This window comes from Haematobia irritans, chromosome 3 (assembly GCF_050003625.1).
Source record: "Haematobia irritans isolate KBUSLIRL chromosome 3, ASM5000362v1, whole genome shotgun sequence".
NCBI lineage: Eukaryota > Metazoa > Arthropoda > Insecta > Diptera > Muscidae > Haematobia > Haematobia irritans.
Genome location: NC_134399.1, coordinates 46530577 through 46553289, shown reverse-complemented (window position 1 = coordinate 46553289; position 22713 = coordinate 46530577). Strand labels below are relative to the sequence as shown.

The window sequence follows — 22713 nt, the reverse complement described above, 5'->3', positions numbered from 1 at the left end:
ATCTGTTAGCGTAGAAGATTTTTTGTTTCGTGTGGAAACTATCAGGGCTGATACTGATTGCCCATGGCCAGTCCTTATGAAAGGTTTTCACCGGTTGCTATCTGGAAACGCTTTCGAGTGGTTCTGGAATTTTCGAAGACAAAATCCGAATTGCGACTGGGATAACCTAAGATATTATTTCAGACGAAAATTCCAGAGATTCGAGAGCGATTTCGAAATACAACGCAGGATCATGGAGAGGAGGCAACATTTTAATGAAAGTGCGGATAATTTTCTTCAGGATATTTTGACACTGAATAATCAGATGAGAGTATCCATCCCAGAGAATGAATTGGTTAAGATTGTCAAAGACAATCTGAAGGATGGACTGGCTCAGCTGATATTTCCAATGAATATTGTCAACATGGACCATCTGTTAGAAGAGTGCAGGCGTGCGGAAAGAAATCTTTCCAAACGAAGCTCTTTTAGGCCACAACAACAACAACAACAATTTCGTAGAGTGAATGAATTAGAATATTCTAATGATTTTCACTATGAACAACCACATGATTTCGGTCAAGACCATCATATTGAAGCAATAAGGCTTGGTAACCAGCCTGTGAAACAGCTTATATGCTGGAATTGTAGGCATTCAGGCCACACATTTGTTGAATGCGAATCCGAGAAACGCAACCTGTTCTGCTACAAATGTGGGTTCGAGAATGTTATTACACCGAACTGCCCAAGATGTATGGGAAAAGAACAGAAGAGCATGATGAGGACGGGGCCATCATGTTCGGATGCCAACCCGCCCCAATAAGTATTTCGGACTGTAACATTTCGTTACACGTTCCACACTCAGATAGTACCAATTACCCAAATGAGTCATCAAATGAATTTATTATACCAGCACAAAACAATCTGAAAATTTTCACAAGAGATGAGTACAATTCTCAGGGCACAGATAATATCACCCCGGAGAATCGGAAAACAAAACTGAAAGTTTTGACTCCATATGAAGATAGACTTTTGAATTACAATCGAGTTAGGGAAGAAATCTTCAAAGATTTCAAAGGGCCTTCGGAAAAGATAATGAAAGCGAGGACGCGATACAACAATAGAAAAAGTGAAAGGAGATTGCTATCCATTTCAAGTTTATGTTCGGATAATGATATAAGACCATATTTAGACGTCTTTATAAACAATGTACCTATGAGGGGTTTAATGGACAGTGGTGCCAATGTTTCTTGTCTAGGGAAGGATTGTTTGGAAGTCGTCGATGAATTGGGTGTAGAAATTTTTGATTTTAAATCCATAATTCGAACAGCAGATGGAAGAGGAAAATCTATTATTGGCAAAGTGAGAGCCAATATAAAATGTAATGATATATCCCATAACATGACATTTTATTTGGTTCCTTCGCTGTCGCAGAAACTTATTTTAGGCTGTGATTTTTGGAACACGTTTGGGATCACAATTTCGTTTAAAGATCCGAAAATCAATGAATTACATGTAACGGAAGGAAGCGGACCTAAGATACATGAGCTAAGCTATGAACAACAGATCCAACTTGAAAGTGCGAAACTAGAATTCAAATGTTTTAGTAAATTTGGTTTGGGAAAAACGCATTTGGAAAGTCACATAATCGATACTGGCGACTCTGAACCTAGGAAAATGAGATATTTTCCCATATCACCGGCTGTTCAGAAGTTGACATACGCCGAAATCGACCGTATGTTGGCTTTGGACGTTATTGAACCAGCTACAAACGCAGCCTGGAACAATAGAGTAACTCTAGTCATCAAACCAAATAAGAATAGGCTATGTTTAGATGCTAGAGAACTTAATAAAGTGACAAAGAAAGATGCCTACCCGTTACCAAATATTGATGGTCTTTTGAGCCGGTTGGGAGAAACTTTTTTCATTTCCGCCATCGACTTAAAGGACGCTTTTTGGCAAATTCCTTTAGAGGAATCGAGTCGGCCAAAAACAGCTTTCACAGTCCAAGGGAGACCACATTACCAGTTCAAAGTAATGCCCTTTGGACTGTGTAATGCTGCTCAGCGTATGTGCCGACTCATGGATAAAGTTATCCCATCCGAGCTCAAAGACAGAGTATTTGTGTACTTAGACGACTTGCTGGTAGTGTCATCGAATTTTCAAGACCATGTGGAGATGTTGAAGATTGTGGGTAGACGATTGTCTGACGCCGGCCTTACGATAAACTTAGAGAAATCTAAGTTCTGTTATAAAGAACTTAGATATCTAGGATATATCGTAGGCGACGGAAAATTGAAAACTGATCCCAGCAAGGTTGAAGCGATCACGAACATAAAGCCACCAAAAACTCCTAAAGATGTCCGCAAATTTTTAGGGAGTGTTGGTTGGTATAGGCGGTTTATACCAGATTATTCAACCTTGACTGCACCGATAACTGACACATTGAGGAAGTCGACAAAATTTAATTTCACCCCAGAGGCTCAGGAATCGTTTGAATTATTGAAGGAAAGATTAGTTTCAAGTCCGGTTTTGCGAAGTCCTGACTTTGCCAAACCCTTTTTTGTTCAGTGCGACGCATCAAATGTGGGAGTTGGAGCTGTCTTGTTCCAGAAAGATTCGGAAGGTGAAGAACATCCTATCGAATATTTCTCAAAAAAGCTTAACCCTGCTCAAAAAAATTATTCAACAACGGAAAAAGAGTGTTTAGCAGTGGTTTTAGCTATTGAGAAATTTCGACAGTATATTGAATTGATGGAATTCACAGTCATCACAGACCACTCCAGTCTGCGATGGCTGATGAAACAACAGGATCTCCATGGAAGACTCGCACGTTGGAGTTTAAAACTTCAGAGTTATCAATTCAATATAATACATAGGAAAGGTTCGAAAAATGTTGTCCCTGACATGCTTTCGCGTCTAGATATGGAGGAGCTCAGTTTTGAGAACAATGTTTTTATAGACTTGAGCTCACCTGAATTCAGTTGCCCCAAATATGAGGAGTTGAAAGAGACTGTAAGACAGAACGAAGAACAATTACCGGATTTGAAAGTTGAGGATGAAATTGTTATGAAGAGGACAAATTTTAATCGTGGGGATATCGTGGATGAGAACGATTGTTGGAGAATCTGGTTACCAGATGCTCTCACTGATAGTGTTATCAAACGTTCTCATGAGGTAAATACATGTCATGGTGGGATAGGAAAGACGATCTACAACGTGAGGGAGTTTTTCTATTGGCCAACATTAGCAACCGATGTCAGAGATTTTGTGAAAGATTGTCAGAACTGTAAGGAGAACAAGAATCCAAAGCAAATTCTCAGACCAACCATGGGTCAAGAAGTAAGGACTGAACGTCCATTTCAAAAAATATATGTAGATTTTCTTGGACCATATCCCAGGACACGTAGTGGTAACACACATATATTTATTGTTTTAGACCACAGGACAAAGTTTGTTTTGCTGAAGGCTATGCCGAAAGCAACTTCAAAGGCCATAATCAAATTTCTAACCGCCGAGGTATTCCATAAGTTTGGAGTTCCAGAAACCCTGCATTCCGACAACGGAAAGCAATTTACTTGCGAATCATTCAATGAACTCTTAAACTTATATGGAATTCATCATATGCGCACCGCTACTCATGCACCTCAATCTAATGCCAGCGAAAGGGTTAACCAAAGCATCCTGAGTAGCATAAGGGCATCATTGGAGAAGGAACAAAATAAGTGGGATGAAGATTTGTCGCAAATAGAGTGTGCATTGCGGTCAACTGTTCATTCTTCGACCGGCGAGACACCCTATTGTGCACTTTTTGGTTACAATATGGTAACTCATGCTCAAGCTTACAAAATTTTGAAAAAATTGGAAGCATTACCTGACGGCGAGATCATGGTGTTACCAAAGTCATCAAGAATGCAAATTATCCAGAAGAAGATATCAAGGAAGCTTCATGATGCATATGTACGGAACGAGAAATATTACAATAAACGCGCGAGAGAGGTTATATTTAGAGAAGGTCAGGAAGTTTATCGAAAAAACTTTGTACAAAGTAATTTTTCAAAAGGTATCAATGCTAAATTATGTAAGCAATGGCTTAAATGCAGGATAAGAAGACGCATTGGGAAAAATATGTATGAAGTGGAGAACTTAAATGGAAAACTTATAGGTACAGTTCATGCTCAGCACCTAAAAGTCTGATACTGTGCATTACTTGCTTGGGTCATAACAGAAACTTTATTTGAATTCTGTGTGAAATATAACTGATTGAATGTGTACAAGGCATAGTGCAAATATGTTATCATATCGTGGTATATGATCAACAATAGGATATGATGGGCGAAAATAATCTTGCGCATAGATGTATCGAAAGAGAGAAAGAAAAAGGCAACCTAATTCCCAACATTTTATGAAATTTCAAAATTCACTAGAACTACACCAAATTCATTAAGACTACAATTTAGTACTTACAGTACTTACAACACGAAAGCAATCCGATGGCTGTTGGTTGACTGTCGTCTGGGATAAGCCTGTCACTTGCTAACATTGCCGTATATGCATGTAGTTATCTGAAAGGAAGAAGAAGCAAATTAATGAAAGTAAAAATAATAGGCGATAGATACCATGATACGATTCAAGATTTTTGCTGGATTTGCCTCTGAGTGAGATATTGGGCCGTAAGAGAGCCACCAACCAGTCACCAGTCATTCCATGAGCCTACATGAAAGAAGAGTTTAGTTTTCAAGCATGAAACAATTTAAGGGAAGTTAAAAAAACAATAAATAAAATACAGCTTGATTTATTGTATTTGAGTTTTTTTTCAAGACAAAGGTCAATCACATCAATTGAACGAATCCAATGATTTTAATATTATATTAAAAATTTTTATCGAGAAGGAAAAATTCAGGAAAATTTTTCCAATTAAAATTGTAATTGAGTTTTGAAAAATCTTTAATTTAATTAAAACTTTAATCGATTCAACATTTTTTTTTTAAATTAAAACAAAAAAAAAAAAAACCCAAAGATTAATAGAGTCAATTAGTTTTAATTGGATCAATTATTTCTTTTTTTTATTGACCTTTGATAATTTCTTTGTTTTGTTTAATTGTGATTGAAGACATTTCAATTAAAAATGTTAATTAGATCGAGCAATTTCGTGATTGTATCGTAAATGATTTTTGTTACCAAAAGGAAGGAAACGACAACTACTGCGTTTTTAATACTCAGTCAGAGGACTAAATATCCCAATTATAATAAGTTTATTTAACCGGGCTCGATACCATAAATTACTATATTATCTACTTTCGTAATTGGATAATATTAGTGTCCTTTAAATGATGGATGTGATTTTTAACTTTTCTGGGATTGAAGAGATTCTATATCAAAAGGACTTCTGTTAAAATAGGAATTTTGTCAACATTTCATTTACATAAGGGATTATGTCAAGATGTAATTTCTATAGTGTATTTTTTAAAATTTCAATTCAAAAGAGAATATCCTTTAAAGTTTATTGCAAAAAATTTTCAAATTTTGTCAAAATTCCAGTTCTATCGGAAATATGCATTTGAGATTTTGTCAAAATTTCATTCCTATATAAAGTTTTATCAAGATTTGTTTTCTATAAAAAGTTTTTGGATTTCGGGTTTTATAGGAAGTCCTGTGAAAATCCCATAAATAAATAAATTTTTGCTAAATTTTCTATAGAAATAACAGTTTTAAAAAATTTTGACAAAAACTTTTGACGCAATTTCCTATAGGAATAAAAATTTTGCACATTTTTTGTCTTTAGAAATAAATGTTTGACAAAATTTTCCATAGAAATAAAACTTTGGAAATTTTTTCTTTTGAAATAAATTTTTGTCAAAATTTTCTATAGAAATAAAATTGCCACCAATATCTTCTATAGAAATAAACTTCTTTTTTTTTAAACTTTGTACAGAAATAATTTTTTTTTAGAAATAAAATGTTGACAACTGTTTTTATAGAAATAAACTTTTAACAAAACTTTCTATAAATTCGATATAATACATTTCCTTCGAATAAAACTAACCACTACAATTTGATCAACAACTTCAAAATATTTTTTTTCTAATTTGGTAGTTTTCTTCTAATTTTCTTCAAATTGCTGATATGCTATTTTTGACATAAGTGGCAACCGTGATTCTAATACTTTTTATATAAAATGATATATAGCTCATAGCTCCCAAAAATCTGGCTATGTTTTAGAGTAATAAATAAATAAATATTTAAAAAAAGAATTTTCAAATGATATTAGTGTTATTTTTAGAATTTTTTATAGGAATAGACAGTTTCGGCGAAAAAGAAATAAATATATAGAAATAAATATATAGAAAGAAATAAATATATAAAAATAATAATTTTATTTCTAAAGCAACTGTTACTATAATTTTGATTATTTTTACAAAATTTTATTCCTATACAAACTACCTTTTATTTCTATACAAATTTTGTTTTGGAAAATTTAATTTATCTAGAAAATTTTTGTCAAAAGTTTACTGCTATATAAAATTTCCGTAGATATCATTTCTATAGTAAATATTTGAAATTTATTACTGGGGGGAATTTTGTCGAAATAGTTTTCTATAGAAACTGTTGTCAAAGTATTAGTTCTTAAAAGAAAGAAAATTTATTTAGAATTTTAGTTTGGAGAGAATTTAGCAAAAATTATTCTGAAGATTTTTTATCTACAATAGATTTTTCCCGAAGGATAAAACAAGATTTAATTTCCAGGAAATGTCTTCGGAAAAACCGGTGAGGAATTGAACAACGTCTACCATTCAGTGAGGTTTTTGTTTGTATATACGTATGTACATATGACCACTGTAAATGGTCATCATGCTAGTTTATTTACAAACTGGAAATGGGCAATTTGAAATCCCACTGGTCCATTTTCTATTAAGCTTCCATTATATATTCCATTGTTTAGCTAAAGTTAACTGCAGGGGACTATATTTGCGATATACTTGCTGTTAACTGCCTAACGAAACTTCATGAAAATGGCCAGGAGATGTTGTTGGTGGAGCTGATAGAAATGAAATAAATTGTTCAATTATTGTTAGTGGTTCGAAGCAGGATATTTACCGCATTATCCGTTATTTTAATGGTCAATAGCGGAACTCTATTCACCGACCTTGTGATCGTCCCGGCGATATCCAACACCAGATAGACTAGTTGAATTGGTTTTGTGAGGGATGCCAACCATTAATATTGTGGTTTTCCAAATAGAAATGGCACCAATATCTGCCGTGGTACCATAGTGTTGAGCTATTTTCTTCGAAATAGGTTTATTGCTTGCTGCAAGGGTTGTTTATGTTATGTGTTTGCTTCCTATGGGGATAATGTGGATGCCCATAGAGTGGACAATGTGTGCCCTTAGAGCTTTGGTGCGATGGAGACCAAACAAGATTATGACTGCAAGTGATGACGGTTACAGCGCAGGGTTTGACACAACTAAGGGACAACAGAAGGCAGTTACTTTTCCACGGGAACCTTTGTCCACTGAGACAGTCTGGGGACATGCAACAATTGTCTGCAAACCTTGCAAATGACGCCTTATTTTCTTATTGCATTAGGACCACAGGATTATTTGTTTGAGGAAACACACCAATAACTTTGCTCAGATTAAGTGTTCTTATTGGCGGCTGATTATTTATTAAATTGAATATTGCCAAAATTAGATTTATATGAAGGGACGCTCTTAAATATCTGAGTGGTGGTAGCTGTTGTGCGTGCTTTTTCATTTCTTTTTGCCTTATGGCGATTAGTGTCCACGATATATCACCTTACGATACGTCTTGGAAACGAGCAGACGAGACCTAAATGAGGGCGTTATGGGACAGCGTATGCTGACATTAGGGCTGTTCGCGCATTTTTTTTTAGCAGAATACAGGGAGTTGAATGTCGACTTTATTCATTTGAATGTTTATGGTAGTTAAAAGAGGAAATTTCTGTTCAAGTGGGAAGATTTATTTGTAGTTTTGCTGAGTAATGGACAAAGCAATAATACTATATTCGAATAACTTGGTGTCCGACTTCGTACTTCCCAAATTTTGTTTCTTCATTGCTTCCGAACACAAAAATTTGGCTTTGTGACGGCCACCATATAACATATGAAATACATTTCGTACAATTTTACCATTCGTATGATTTATTGTACAACTTGTAAATATATGAAGTATTTCATTGCCTACTGGGGAATTTCTGGCATGTCTCATATTCTTTGCGCGACACGTCGATATTAAGACTGATTCGCCATTTCCCTTTATTAACTGTTGCCATCATCATGATTTGATAGGAAGGTTTCGGTAGAATTACCCTATACCTTACCAGACATCACGTCTAAAAATACCATTGTGTACACATGAGTGCCATCTATTGGTTAGAATGGGCAACGCACATATCATACATGGTTGTATAGAAAGGGGAGTAGCGAATGCAGAGTTGTGATTAAAAAAGAGAGTTGTGGAGACTGACCTTACACAAAGTCGTGAGACAGGCTTAGCACAACTTATTGCAACTCACGCTTGTCATTAGTGAAGTCAAAGTCGAAGTCAGTGCGTTCAAATAAGGTACTCCCACATAGGAGTTGAATTGGCAGTATTGTTGTTAGTGCAAAATAACCTGCAAATTTGAATTTTTAAATCGGCATCGGTATATGGAAATATTATTTTTTTCGGTAAAGTTGTGGAAATTATAGAATACTCTGGACGGGATTATAGTGTTTTGTTTTTTTAAATATAGATATTATTGCAACATTAATAAGCGGATATATTGGATTTATGTTAACTTTTCGTCATTTTATAAAATACACCTCGGGTAAGAATAAATGAACAATGTGCGCCAGCACAAATGTTACATTTCTTTTTATCTAATTATTATATGTTGCGAATAATAGGATTTGTGTCAAGACTAAAGGAGTTTGGGATTAAGAAACCCTGTGACACAACTGGTTTCGCTAATTAGGAATTCGCCTGTCATCTGGTCTATGGCGTTTTGGGACATATCTACCCTGAAGGCACTCGAAATCCCGAGGTTAATAACCTCTACTACTCGGAAACAATGTTAAGTGAGTAGAAATATTCCAACATGCATAAACAATATACATATGAGCAAATACAGTAGAAATCGACCACTCAAAAATTAAAATAATTATAAAAATATTAAAGAACAATAACAAACACGAAAGTAAAAGTTTCACAAAAAGTAAAATACAACGTAAATTTTACACTAGCCTTCTTACGTAACCCCAAAATCACGTGGCTGCACTTTTTTTCAATTTCTCCATTTTGTAAAAACGTAAAAGAAAAAAACAAAGAAAACTGAAAATCAGTAAAACTTCAAAATTTCTTAAATAACGCAAATGATTCAATTACATTAAAAAAAAAAATAAAAGAAAGAATAACTAATAAAAATGCAAAGTATAAAAAGTAATTTTTTAAAAAAAGAAAAGTTTTTGAAATCTCATTTGATAAAATGAATACTAAAATCAAAAAGGCAAATTTTTGAAATCAATTTGAAAGCTTATATTATTAATTTATGTACAAAAAGCTAAAAAAGGCAAATCATTAAAAAAATATTTGAAATATTATTATTCAGATAAAAATCATTTTTATGAAAGAAAACAAACACAATTATGTAAAAAGCATGCAAACTTAAAAAAAAGTAATTTAAAATTGTTATTTATAAAAATTTAAAACAAAAAGAAAAAGCTCATATGAAAAATTGTAATCTATAAAAAAAAGAAAAATAATTTTGTATTTAAATAATAATAATAACATCCAAATTCATTTTTTTTATTCTTTGGTACAAAATTAATTTAATGATATAAAAAGTATAATGAATGTTCCCTAAAAGTGAGTGAAATTTGGATTTTATTGTTATCATTCCATTATTTGTATTTATACTGTTATTTATTTCCATTTCTAAATAATATCTAGTTGTAAGGTTATTTTCAATTTTATTTATACAAAATTTTTAAAACAAAGCCCATTATAATGAAAATGAAACAATACATTAAAATGTGAATCGATTCTTGAAATTAAAAATGTGCTGAGTTTTTAATTAAAGGATTGAGGATGTAGCTGGTTTGTAAGGGAAGTGTCGCGGCAATTTCTTGGGAGATTCTTTATATGAATAATGGGCTGAAAGGATCTCAAGGATGATCTATATAAGGGTCATGTTAAGGGGGGGTAGCCTGACGAACCACGTCCAACAGGTTCGGTAAATCGTTAATAAAACAATTTTCATATCCTGGATTTTATAAAAACGTTTAAAGAATGTCCGTCCGTCCGTTTTTCTGTTATGAAAATTTAAATTTCTACTTGTCCATTGTTGTGAAATTAGGAAGATGAGAAATTATTATCAACACCAGGCACTTCATATTTAAATGGATGGATAATAACGGATCGAAACCCACATTTCCGGCGAGCTACAGCCGCAGCTTAAATTCATAGTGCCACCGTTATCACCACAAATCTTGTCCATCACAAGTTCGTCTAACAGCCTAAGTATACGTGGATCAACATTCAGAGTTGTCAGTCCATTTAACATCGAGCTCGGATGGACATTATTGAACGCCCCTTCGATGTCTAGAAACGCCACGATTGTGTATTCTTTGACAGATAGTGAGCTTTCAATAAAGCTGACTAGTTCATGTAATGCGGTCTCAGTAGACCTGCCCTTCGAGTATGCATGTTGTCGTTTCGAGAGCAAACTTGAATCGACGCTAGTTCTAAGATAAATATCTATCATCCTCTCCAGAGTCTTAAGTAGGAATGATGATAAGCTGATTGGTCGGAAATCCGTCGCATTCGAGTGAGAGGCTTTTCCCGCTTTAGGTATGAAAACGACTTTTGATTCCCTCCACTTTCCTGGAATATATGCTAAGTTGATACATCCTATATATATCGCCGACAACCAGGGGATAATTCTGTCAGCCAACGCTTGTAACTCCGCCGGAGTAATTCCATCAGGTCCGGGGGATTTGAATCGCCCAAAGCTATTTAACGCCCATTTTATTCTAGATTGCGACACAATTTCCTCGATAGGAAACAGAACATGGTTCAACAGTCTGATGTAAATGTGTGTCCAATAGTACCTCCAGTTTTTTGGGGTGTTTTTTGTTGACTGGTGTCGTCCAAAAACCTCTTGCCTGCTTTTAGTGACAAAAGTTGGGCCATCTCCCTTATTGCAAACTACCAAATTAGTACGCAAAATAAAATCTGGTATTAATGTCACCGCTTCCCCATATACTATGATATGCATTTGTGTCGCATCCCATAATGAGTTTTGTCTATGTTTTCAATGACTCCTCAATTAAGGTATTAACGGCACATGGAGGCATCTCCCTATAGGCTTGCCAGATGGCCTGGATTCGCCTGGATTGTCCCGGAATTTCGTCTCTAGGAAGTGTCCCGGATCTTTCACAAAATTTACCAAATATCCCGGAATTTCAATTACTCAAGGCATATGTTTTATTTTTTTACATTTCTTAAAAATGAAAACGATTTAAAATTAAATCGCTTTCAAAAATATTTTTGGTTTTGGATTTTCATACATTTTAAATGTACATTTGTTTGTCCGATTTTGTACCATTTCATTTAATCTCACCACTTTGAGAAAAAAATCAAATCACTGTCTTGCGAATCATCAGCTGTCACTTGAGTAGTAAATGTAAAAAAAATATACGCAAATATCCAATTCACGTTTTTCTGCAAAATGCATTTTAACAAATTATAAATCAAGTTTGTGCTTCCTGCCATCATTTCAAAGTTCGATTTTATCCTATGATTACCATAGACCCTTTAGTGACACTATAACAATCCCCAATTCGGATACGAAATATACCTAAAACCATGTCCATGCCGATATCCAAATTCCCAGTCCAGTCGAAAGCCACTACAAAAGAAGCAGCGATTGTCACCTCAGAGCTTAAGTTTGTTTGTCAAACCCGAAAGTAATATGCCAGTAAATATGAGTTTAGGTTTCCGTTTAAAAAAATATTCCCAAAATTATTTACGTTTTATATAAAATCGTCGCAGCCATCTTGGGAGAAAGTTTCAGAGGCTCCAATATATTTAGAAATTTCAAAGCTTGCTGATAATTACGACTACGCCATGGCGTTTATGCAAATTTACCAAGTTATAAAATATGGGGAACTAATATCGAAAAATATGACTGTTTTTGCTTGTCCCGACAAATCCCGGAATGTACGGCGCAATGTCCCGGATTTCGGCAACCATCATCTGGCAACCCTATCTCCCTATCATGTCCCATGTAGACCGAAGATACCCAATATTTGCATTTGGCTATTTCTAAACTGGCTACGATAGTGTCTGCATTGCACATTGACGGAAGCAGAAACAAGTTAAGCTCATTTTTAGCACTTTACATCTTTACCAGTATACTGCAATAGTTTGAACCCCGAAGTACTTAATTCACATATTTTGTTTCTATAAACACATGGTTCTTGAATAAGAACTATATGTGTGTCCCCTTTCATCAGGAAAACTTTTAAGGCAGCACAATCGGCCTTACAATGGTGAAGATTTATGTGGAGGATCCGTAGTACTATGGAGATTTTCAACAACCGTCACATCAGCCGTTTCAATCGAGTCATCAAGAATGACCTCTTCACACACGCAGAGAAGAAACATGATTGTCACAATCATATTCGAAGAGCAAAATAATATGATAGGAGCTATTTTTGCGGCGGCCATGTAACATTTTCACCTGCAACCATGTCAGCTCAGTGAACATGGTTCTAAGAAAAATAAAATTGTCCTCATCTAAAATGTTATTATATTGATAAAAAGAATTTTGTTTGAATCAAAATACAATAGTCAAAATGTTGTGGCATTCGTCAAAAATGTTTTTCTTCCAGTTAAAGTAACATGGTCACAACCTAAAATGTTTTGATCTTTACGAAAAAAGGACGCCACTTGAGAAAAGAAAACACAAAATTAACTTTATTTATTTGTTTCTATTTATTTATAAACTAATTCATTGTTTATTTGTATTTATAATGTCGTGCAAGCAAACATCACATATTTTTACACACTGTATTTTGGTTCAATTTCAACAATAAGTAATCATTCCATATTTACTTCGTGCCCATCAAATTTAAAAATGCAGGCATCATGTAACTGCAAATAAAAATAAATTATACCATAAGCAAAATGCAGATCAAAAACTACACCCTCAAAAAAAATCGCTTCTTTAACATATGTTCCAAACATATTTTGCAGGAAGCACATATATTATTGCATACTGCCGAAACATTAATATGTTTGTTTTATGTGAACATATTATATGTTTGGAAGCATTTTTAGCCAAAAATATTATATGCTTGCAAGAATTTTTCCCAAACACGATTGTGCTCATTCCCTAACATACTCGTAATTTTCACTTCCACGAAATTTTTTAGTTATTGGCACCTTTTTCTGTAATACAAATAATGTTGAAGAAATTATTCACTTTTATAAATTTTTTAAATTTTACCTTTCGCCTGCACGGAGAATCGAACCGAGGACCATACAGTTTGTAAGCCAACACACTATCCACTGGGCTACGTAGCTGTTATAGTCACCAGTAGATAATTATCGATTTAAGTTACATTTATATAGCATAGTTTGCAGCGCCCACGAGCCCATGCAAACATAACATTATTTAACAGAAACATACATTTGTGTGCCACGTGGAGCAGTGGTTAGCATGTCTGCCTTGCATACAAAGGGTCGTGGGTTCAATCCCTGCTCCGACCGAACATTTTTTTTGTTTTTTTTTTTTAATTTACACATTTATATTTATACTATATTAAATTTTTTTAAATGAAACTTCGAAATGTGTGTTATTAAAGATTTATAGTCAGTAACAGTGCTTGATATAAACGAAATTGACTGATTTTTTGATAAAATATTATTTTTTATTGCAAAAATAACAATTTTTTAACAAAAAACTGTTTTTGTACAAAACTTTAAAATTTGGAAGGAATTCAAAAACTAACAAAAGAACGTGGAGTCGAGTATAAACATACATACATAATTTTATAATATAAACATAAATTTATTTAGGAGTGAACAGTTTTTTACTTGCATTTAACACCATCTCTCTAAAATTCCTTTTATTTTTCTTTAATAATTCATTTTAAAGAAAATAAACTTTTTAAATTGTTTTAGCTGTAAAACTCGAACTTAATGCCCGCTTTTATATTTGATGGTGTCCGTCAACTCCTCGTGGACTACTTTTTAATAAAGAGGAACTAAAGTTTGTATTTTTACATTTTACTGTGTAATTTTTCACTATTTCCTCCTTATTTCATTTTACTGTCCCAACTCTAAAAAGAGTATAGTGCCCTTTCGTTATTTTTATGAAGACCCCTGATTTATTTTAACGAAAAATTGTGCCCATAATGCCAAAATGATAAACAAAACACATGTTCACACATGCATAAAATGCTGCTCTCAAGGCGAAAACATTGCAGTTTGTTTTTCAAATGTCTATTCTCTTGGTTCCGAATGTCTATTCTCTTTATTCAAATTAAATAATATTTAGACTTAAGCATATCAAAATTTTTAGCCTTATCATAAAACAGTTTTCCGAAACAACATACAAGCGGTTTCACAGAAATTGTTCTTTTTTCATTCTCTCGCTTTGTTATGTTGATATCTTTCGTCAACCCTCCCGGTTTCCATCTCTATTTCTTTCTCTATACTCTCTTTTTGTCGCTCTCTGAATAAAATATCACAACATATATATGTTTACTCGAAATTTGTTAATTTATATATGTTTACATTCACACATATTATTTTTATGAAACATTCATGCCCCAAACATAATATATTCTAGCATATTAACATAGATGTCCCAAACATTTAGTGTTAGTTTAGGAACATTACATGTTCGCACTTAAATATATTGTGGTTTAAAATCGTGCCCGAAACACATTTTGTTTATATCGGAACATATGAAAAACATATTTTTCTAACAGTGTAGGTATTTTTTTTTTCAATTACACTTTCCTTTTTTGTGTTCACATAAAACCACGTGCCTCTTCTGAAAAAATAAATTAACACAAACACATTAATTCCGTGTTCTCCGTCCATTCGAAGCAACAATCAACACGCGACTGACGTGCAAAATGAAAATCGTGTGTACCTACTCAATGTTTTTATAAAATTCTTTTCGATGAAAAAAGTTAAAAAATTAAATGTTCACGAAAAAATATACATCGTCTTTATAGCCAGGTAATGGTTCTAGACATGTCTATTCCTAACCTATAAAAATACATTTTTCTCTGCAAAAAAAGTAAAAAAATGAATGGTCAGGTACATGATTTTCCGACCAAGTAATGGTCTCAAATTCTATCATTTAAATAATAGAACATGTTTGCGGCATTTGAGAACCATTTAAATGCTTATTGCCAACATATATTTTTCTCCGCTCGAAAATTATTTTTACAAAGACAAAATACATGGTTTTCTCGACAATTACATACTCTAGATAAGCATTAAATGTATGCGGCAACCATGTCCAAATATGTTTTTTCTGTGCTTGCAAATCTCGGTGACTCTCGCAATAACCATAGGTTCAACTTTGGTGAGTTTTGAAGAAGTATAAACCTCTCGCATACGGTGTCTATCCATATCTGCATTGGTATCTCCCTCGACTTCGCAAGAAGATCTGCTGATTCAGACGGAGGCTTGTCCATTTCTGAATTCTTTAGCTGATCGTTTTTATATACCTTCATTTGGATATTTTGAAAGCCATAACATACACGGCCCTGGGACTTTGCTATATGTGGCAAAGACTGAGTGTTCAATATAAACAGTGGATGCCGTCTTGATCCATCCACTTCATCCAAACGGCCAACCTTCCAATCAGCTGTTGGAAGTTCTGGATTTCATTGTTTCAGTCTATTTAAAATAGATTCAGGGTGAGGAGGGTTTGCAGGTATCCACGCATGTGTTCTAGTTCTAGGTTAGGTTAGGTTAACGTGGCAGTCCGATTAAGATTCAGGCTCACTTAGACCAATCCATTGTGATACCACAATAACTAAAAGAACCTATTACATATGGGAACTGCTAGTTTTAACCGCTGAACATTCTCGATTATTTTCTTCTTTTGAACCAACCAGATTGTTCCAAAAATATTAGCAGACTGCTTAAGTTAACGTTTTCCAGATCCGCCAGTAATCTGAAGCTATATGCTCCTAAAATTTGCTTACGCCTTACACAAATTGCAGGACACTCCCACAAGAGGTGTTTTATTGATTCCTTTTCCTCCGCATCATGACAGCTCGTACAATAGTCATTATACTTCGCGCCAATAGTTTTTGCAAAATCGCCTATCGGGCAGCGACCCGTTATAGCAGATAGCAGGAGTGATATCTGTCGTCTCGAGAACACTAGCATATCTACTGTGCGGTTTAAGTTTAAATGCCATATTTGCTTTGGTGTCGTTACAACCCTTGCAATTCTCCCATCGAACATTTGCCATCATGACAGCTTTCTCACGCAATAAGAGATTGCAGATAGCCAGAGGCATACCAACAGATTATAGTTCCCACGGAATATGTAATGTAGTTCCTAGCCTTGCTAGGTCATCTGCTTCGCGGTTCCCCGGTATGTTCCTATGGCCAGGCACCCATATTAGGTGAATATTGTGCTGATCAACCATCTCATTGAGAGATTTGCGGCAGTCGATGGCCGTTTTCGAGTTGAAGAACACAGAGTCCAAGGATTTTGTTACAGGTTGACTGTCTGAGTATATATTAATGCCAATATTGCTTGGAGCATTACTTCTCAGCCAATTCACCACTTCTCTTATTGCTAATATTTCAGCCTGAAAAACACTACAGTGATCAGGTAATCTTTTCGCTATTCGAAGTCCTAGATCTTTAGAATATACTCCGAAACCCACTTGTCCATCCAATTTGGAGCCATCAGTGTAGAAATCTATATATCTTTTATTCCCCGGGGTCCGTGTATACCACGCCTCACTGTTGGGAATTAGAGTTTCAAACCTTTTGTCGAAAAGTGGTCTCGTCAAAGTGTAATCCACTACGTTAGGCACATCTGGCATTATTTTGAAGACCGAACTGTCACCGTAACTTGTTTCCGACCACAGCGATAGCTCGCGCAACCGCACAGCCGTTGTTGCAGCTGACTGTTTGGCCAATATGTCTAAAGGCAATAGATGCAGTATGACATTAAGGGAATTTGTTCCTGTCTTGCTGAATGCACCTGAGATACACAAACACGCCATACGCTGAACTTTGTCTAAACTTGTCGGCTGGTGAAGTGCCGGCCACCAGACTACAACACCATATAGCATTATAGGTGTAACCACTGTCGTGTATAGCCAATGCACAATTTTTGGTTTTAGTCCCCGCCTTTCCCCTATTGCTTTTTGCACGAGTATAAAGCTACCGTTGCTTTCTTCGCCCTTTCTTCAATATTAAGCTTAAAGTTCAGCTTCCTGTCCAAAATAACGCCAAGATATTTTGCACACTCACTAAAGGGAATTTCAATACCCCCTAAGGAAATGGGCCTAACCGTGGGAATTTTGCGATCCTTGCAGTACATGACTAGTTCTGTCTTTGCAGGATTTACCCCAAGACCATTATCTTTCGCCCATTTCTCAGTCATCCGGAGGTCTCTCTGTATAATAACTCTAACTGTTGATGGGAATTTTCCCCTGGCTGCTAAAGCCACATCTTCTGCGTATGCCACCACTAGTATCCTTTCTTTTTCTAGGGAAACCAGAAGGTCGTTTATAGCAATATTCCAAAGAAGAGGTGATGGAACTCCTCCTTGAGGAGTGCCTCTGTTCACATACCTTTGTATGTTTGCTTGTCCTAGTGTGGCTGAAATGCGTCTCTTCATTTGAAGTTCGTCTAACAGCCTAAGTATACGTGGATCAACATTCAGAGTTGTCAGTCCATTTAACATCGAGCTCGGATGGACATTATTGAACGCCCCTTCGATGTCTAGAAACGCCACGATTGTGTATTCTTTGACAGATAGTGAGCTTTCAATAAAGCTGACTAGTTCATGTAATGCGGTCTCAGTAGACCTGCCCTTCGAGTATGCATGTTGTCGTTTCGAGAGCAAACTTGAATCGACGCTAGTTCTAAGATAAATATCTATCATCCTCTCCAGAGTCTTAAGTAGGAATGATGATAAGCTGATTGGTCGGAAATCCGTCGCATTCGAGTGAGAGGCTTTTCCCGCTTTAGGTATGAAAACGACTTTTGATTCCCTCCACTTTCCTGGAATATATGCTAAGTTGATACATCCTATATATATCGCCGACAACCAGGGGATAATTCTGTCAGCCAACGCTTGTAACTCCGCCGGAGTAATTCCATCAGGTCCGGGGGATTTGAATCGCCCAAAGCTATTTAACGCCCATTTTATTCTAGATTGCGACACAATTTCCTCGATAGGAAACAGAACATGGTTCAACAGTCTGATGTAAATGTGTGTCCAATAGTACCTCCAGTTTTTTGGGGTGTTTTTTGTTGACTGGTGTCGTCCAAAAACCTCTTGCCTGCTTTTAGTGACAAAAGTTGGGCCATCTCCCTTATTGCAAACTACCAAATTAGTACGCAAAATAAAATCTGGTATTAATGTCACCGCTTCCCCATATACTATGATATGCATTTGTGTCGCATCCCATAATGAGTTTTGTCTATGTTTTCAATGACTCCTCAATTAAGGTATTAACGGCACATGGAGGCATCTCCCTATAGGCTTGCCAGATGGCCTGGATTCGCCTGGATTGTCCCGGAATTTCGTCTCTAGGAAGTGTCCCGGATCTTTCACAAAATTTACCAAATATCCCGGAATTTCAATTACTCAAGGCATATGTTTTATTTTTTTACATTTCTTAAAAATGAAAACGATTTAAAATTAAATCGCTTTCAAAAATATTTTTGGTTTTGGATTTTCATACATTTTAAATGTACATTTGTTTGTCCGATTTTGTACCATTTCATTTAATCTCACCACTTTGAGAAAAAAATCAAATCACTGTCTTGCGAATCATCAGCTGTCACTTGAGTAGTAAATGTAAAAAAAATATACGCAAATATCCAATTCACGTTTTTCTGCAAAATGCATTTTAACAAATTATAAATCAAGTTTGTGCTTCCTGCCATCATTTCAAAGTTCGATTTTATCCTATGATTACCATAGACCCTTTAGTGACACTATAACAATCCCCAATTCGGATACGAAATATACCTAAAACCATGTCCATGCCGATATCCAAATTCCCAGTCCAGTCGAAAGCCACTACAAAAGAAGCAGCGATTGTCACCTCAGAGCTTAAGTTTGTTTGTCAAACCCGAAAGTAATATGCCAGTAAATATGAGTTTAGGTTTCCGTTTAAAAAAATATTCCCAAAATTATTTACGTTTTATATAAAATCGTCGCAGCCATCTTGGGAGAAAGTTTCAGAGGCTCCAATATATTTAGGAATTTCAAAGCTTGCTGATAATTACGACTACGCCATGGCGTTTATGCAAATTTACCAAGTTATAAAATATGGGGAACTAATATCGAAAAATATGACTGTTTTTGCTTGTCCCGACAAATCCCGGAATGTACGGCGCAATGTCCCGGATTTCGGCAACCATCATCTGGCAACCCTATCTCCCTATCATGTCCCATGTAGACCGAAGATACCCAATATTTGCATTTGGCTATTTCTAAACTGGCTACGATAGTGTCTGCATTGCACATTGACGGAAGCAGAAACAAGTTAAGCTCATTTTTAGCACTTTACATCTTTACCAGTATACTGCAATAGTTTGAACCCCGAAGTACTTAATTCACATATTTTGTTTCTATAAACACATGGTTCTTGAATAAGAACTATATGTGTGTCCCCTTTCATCAGGAAAACTTTTAAGGCAGCACAATCGGCCTTACAATGGTGAAGATTTATGTGGAGGATCCGTAGTACTATGGAGATTTTCAACAACCGTCACATCAGCCGTTTCAATCGAGTCATCAAGAATGACCTCTTCACACACGCAGAGAAGAAACATGATTGTCACAATCATATTCGAAGAGCAAAATAATATGATAGGAGCTATTTTTGCGGCGGCCATGTAACATTTTCACCTGCAACCATGTCAGCTCAGTGAACATGGTTCTAAGAAAAATAAAATTGTCCTCATCTAAAATGTTATTATATTGATAAAAAGAATTTTGTTTGAATCAAAATACAATAGTCAAAATGTTGTGGCATTCGTCAAAAATGTTTTTCTTCCAGTTAAAGTAACATGGTCACAACCTAAAATGTTTTGATCTTTACGAAAAAAGGACGCCACTTGAGAAAAGAAAACACAAAATTAACTTTATTTATTTGTTTCTATTTATTTATAAACTAATTCATTGTTTATTTGTATTTATAATGTCGTGCAAGCAAACATCACATATTTTTACACACTGTATTTTGGTTCAATTTCAACAATAAGTAATCATTCCATATTTACTTCGTGCCCATCAAATTTAAAAATGCAGGCATCATGTAACTGCAAATAAAAATAAATTATACCATAAGCAAAATGCAGATCAAAAACTACACCCTCAAAAAAAATCGCTTCTTTAACATATGTTCCAAACATATTTTGCAGGAAGCACATATATTATTGCATACTGCCGAAACATTAATATGTTTGTTTTATGTGAACATATTATATGTTTGGAAGCATTTTTAGCCAAAAATATTATATGCTTGCAAGAATTTTTCCCAAACACGATTGTGCTCATTCCCTAACATACTCGTAATTTTCACTTCCACGAAATTTTTTAGTTATTGGCACCTTTTTCTGTAATACAAATAATGTTGAAGAAATTATTCACTTTTATAAATTTTTTAAATTTTACCTTTCGCCTGCACGGAGAATCGAACCGAGGACCATACAGTTTGTAAGCCAACACACTATCCACTGGGCTACGTAGCTGTTATAGTCACCAGTAGATAATTATCGATTTAAGTTACATTTATATAGCATAGTTTGCAGCGCCCACGAGCCCATGCAAACATAACATTATTTAACAGAAACATACATTTGTGTGCCACGTGGAGCAGTGGTTAGCATGTCTGCCTTGCATACAAAGGGTCGTGGGTTCAATCCCTGCTCCGACCGAACATTTTTTTTGTTTTTTTTTTTTAATTTACACATTTATATTTATACTATATTAAATTTTTTTAAATGAAACTTCGAAATGTGTGTTATTAAAGATTTATAGTCAGTAACAGTGCTTGATATAAACGAAATTGACTGATTTTTTGATAAAATATTATTTTTTATTGCAAAAATAACAATTTTTTAATAAAAAACTGTTTTTGTACAAAACTTTAAAATTTGGAAGGAATTCAAAAACTAACAAAAGAACGTGGAGTCGAGTATAAACATACATACATAATTTTATAATATAAACATAAATTTATTTAGGAGTGAACAGTTTTTTACTTGCATTTAACACCATCTCTCTAAAATTCCTTTTATTTTTCTTTAATAATTCATTTTAAAGAAAATAAACTTTTTAAATTGTTTTAGCTGTAAAACTCGAACTTAATGCCCGCTTTTATATTTGATGGTGTCCGTCAACTCCTCGTGGACTACTTTTTAATAAAGAGGAACTAAAGTTTGTATTTTTACATTTTACTGTGTAATTTTTCACTATTTCCTCCTTATTTCATTTTACTGTCCCAACTCTAAAAAGAGTATAGTGCCCTTTCGTTATTTTTATGAAGACCCCTGATTTATTTTAACGAAAAATTGTGCCCATAATGCCAAAATGATAAACAAAACACATGTTCACACATGCATAAAATGCTGCTCTCAAGGCGAAAACATTGCAGTTTGTTTTTCAAATGTCTATTCTCTTGGTTCCGAATGTCTATTCTCTTTATTCAAATTAAATAATATTTAGACTTAAGCATATCAAAATTTTTAGCCTTATCATAAAACAGTTTTCCGAAACAACATACAAGCGGTTTCACAGAAATTGTTCTTTTTTCATTCTCTCGCTTTGTTATGTTGATATCTTTCGTCAACCCTCCCGGTTTCCATCTCTATTTCTTTCTCTATACTCTCTTTTTGTCGCTCTCTGAATAAAATATCACAACATATATATGTTTACTCGAAATTTGTTAATTTATATATGTTTACATTCACACATATTATTTTTATGAAACATTCATGCCCCAAACATAATATATTCTAACATATTAACATAGATGTCCCAAACATTTAGTGTTAGTTTAGGAACATTACATGTTCGCACTTAAATATATTGTGGTTTAAAATCGTGCCCGAAACACATTTTGTTTATTATCGGAACATATGAAAAACATATTTTTCTAACAGTGTAGGTATTTTTTTTTCAATTACACTTTCCTTTTTTGTGTTCACATAAAACCACGTGCCTCTTCTGAAAAAATAAATTAACACAAACACATTAATTCCGTATTCTCCGTCCATTCGAAGCAACAATCAACACGCGACTGACGTGCAAAATGAAAATCGTGTGTACCTACTCAATGTTTTTATAAAATTCTTTTCGATGAAAAAAGTTAAAAAATTAAATGTTCACGAAAAACTATACATCGTCTTTATAGCCAGGTAATGGTTCTAGACATGTCTATTCCTAACCTATAAAAATACATTTTTCTCTGCAAAAAAAATAAAAAAATGAATGG

The 22713-nt window shown here is 34.6% G+C and overlaps 1 protein-coding gene and 1 long non-coding RNA gene across 2 annotated transcripts in view; both read left to right on the top strand.

The window, feature by feature from the left end:
• The window catches only part of Tre1 (Trapped in endoderm 1), a 348474-nt gene that overhangs the window by 41376 nt on the left and 284385 nt on the right, over positions 1-22713 (top strand). The gene's annotated exons all lie outside the window — the stretch shown is intronic.
• Positions 7733-9038, top strand: LOC142229021 (uncharacterized). The gene is made up of 3 exons (XR_012720306.1): positions 7733-8668; positions 8734-8808; positions 8888-9038. It is a non-coding gene; the product is annotated as an uncharacterized LOC142229021 (long non-coding RNA).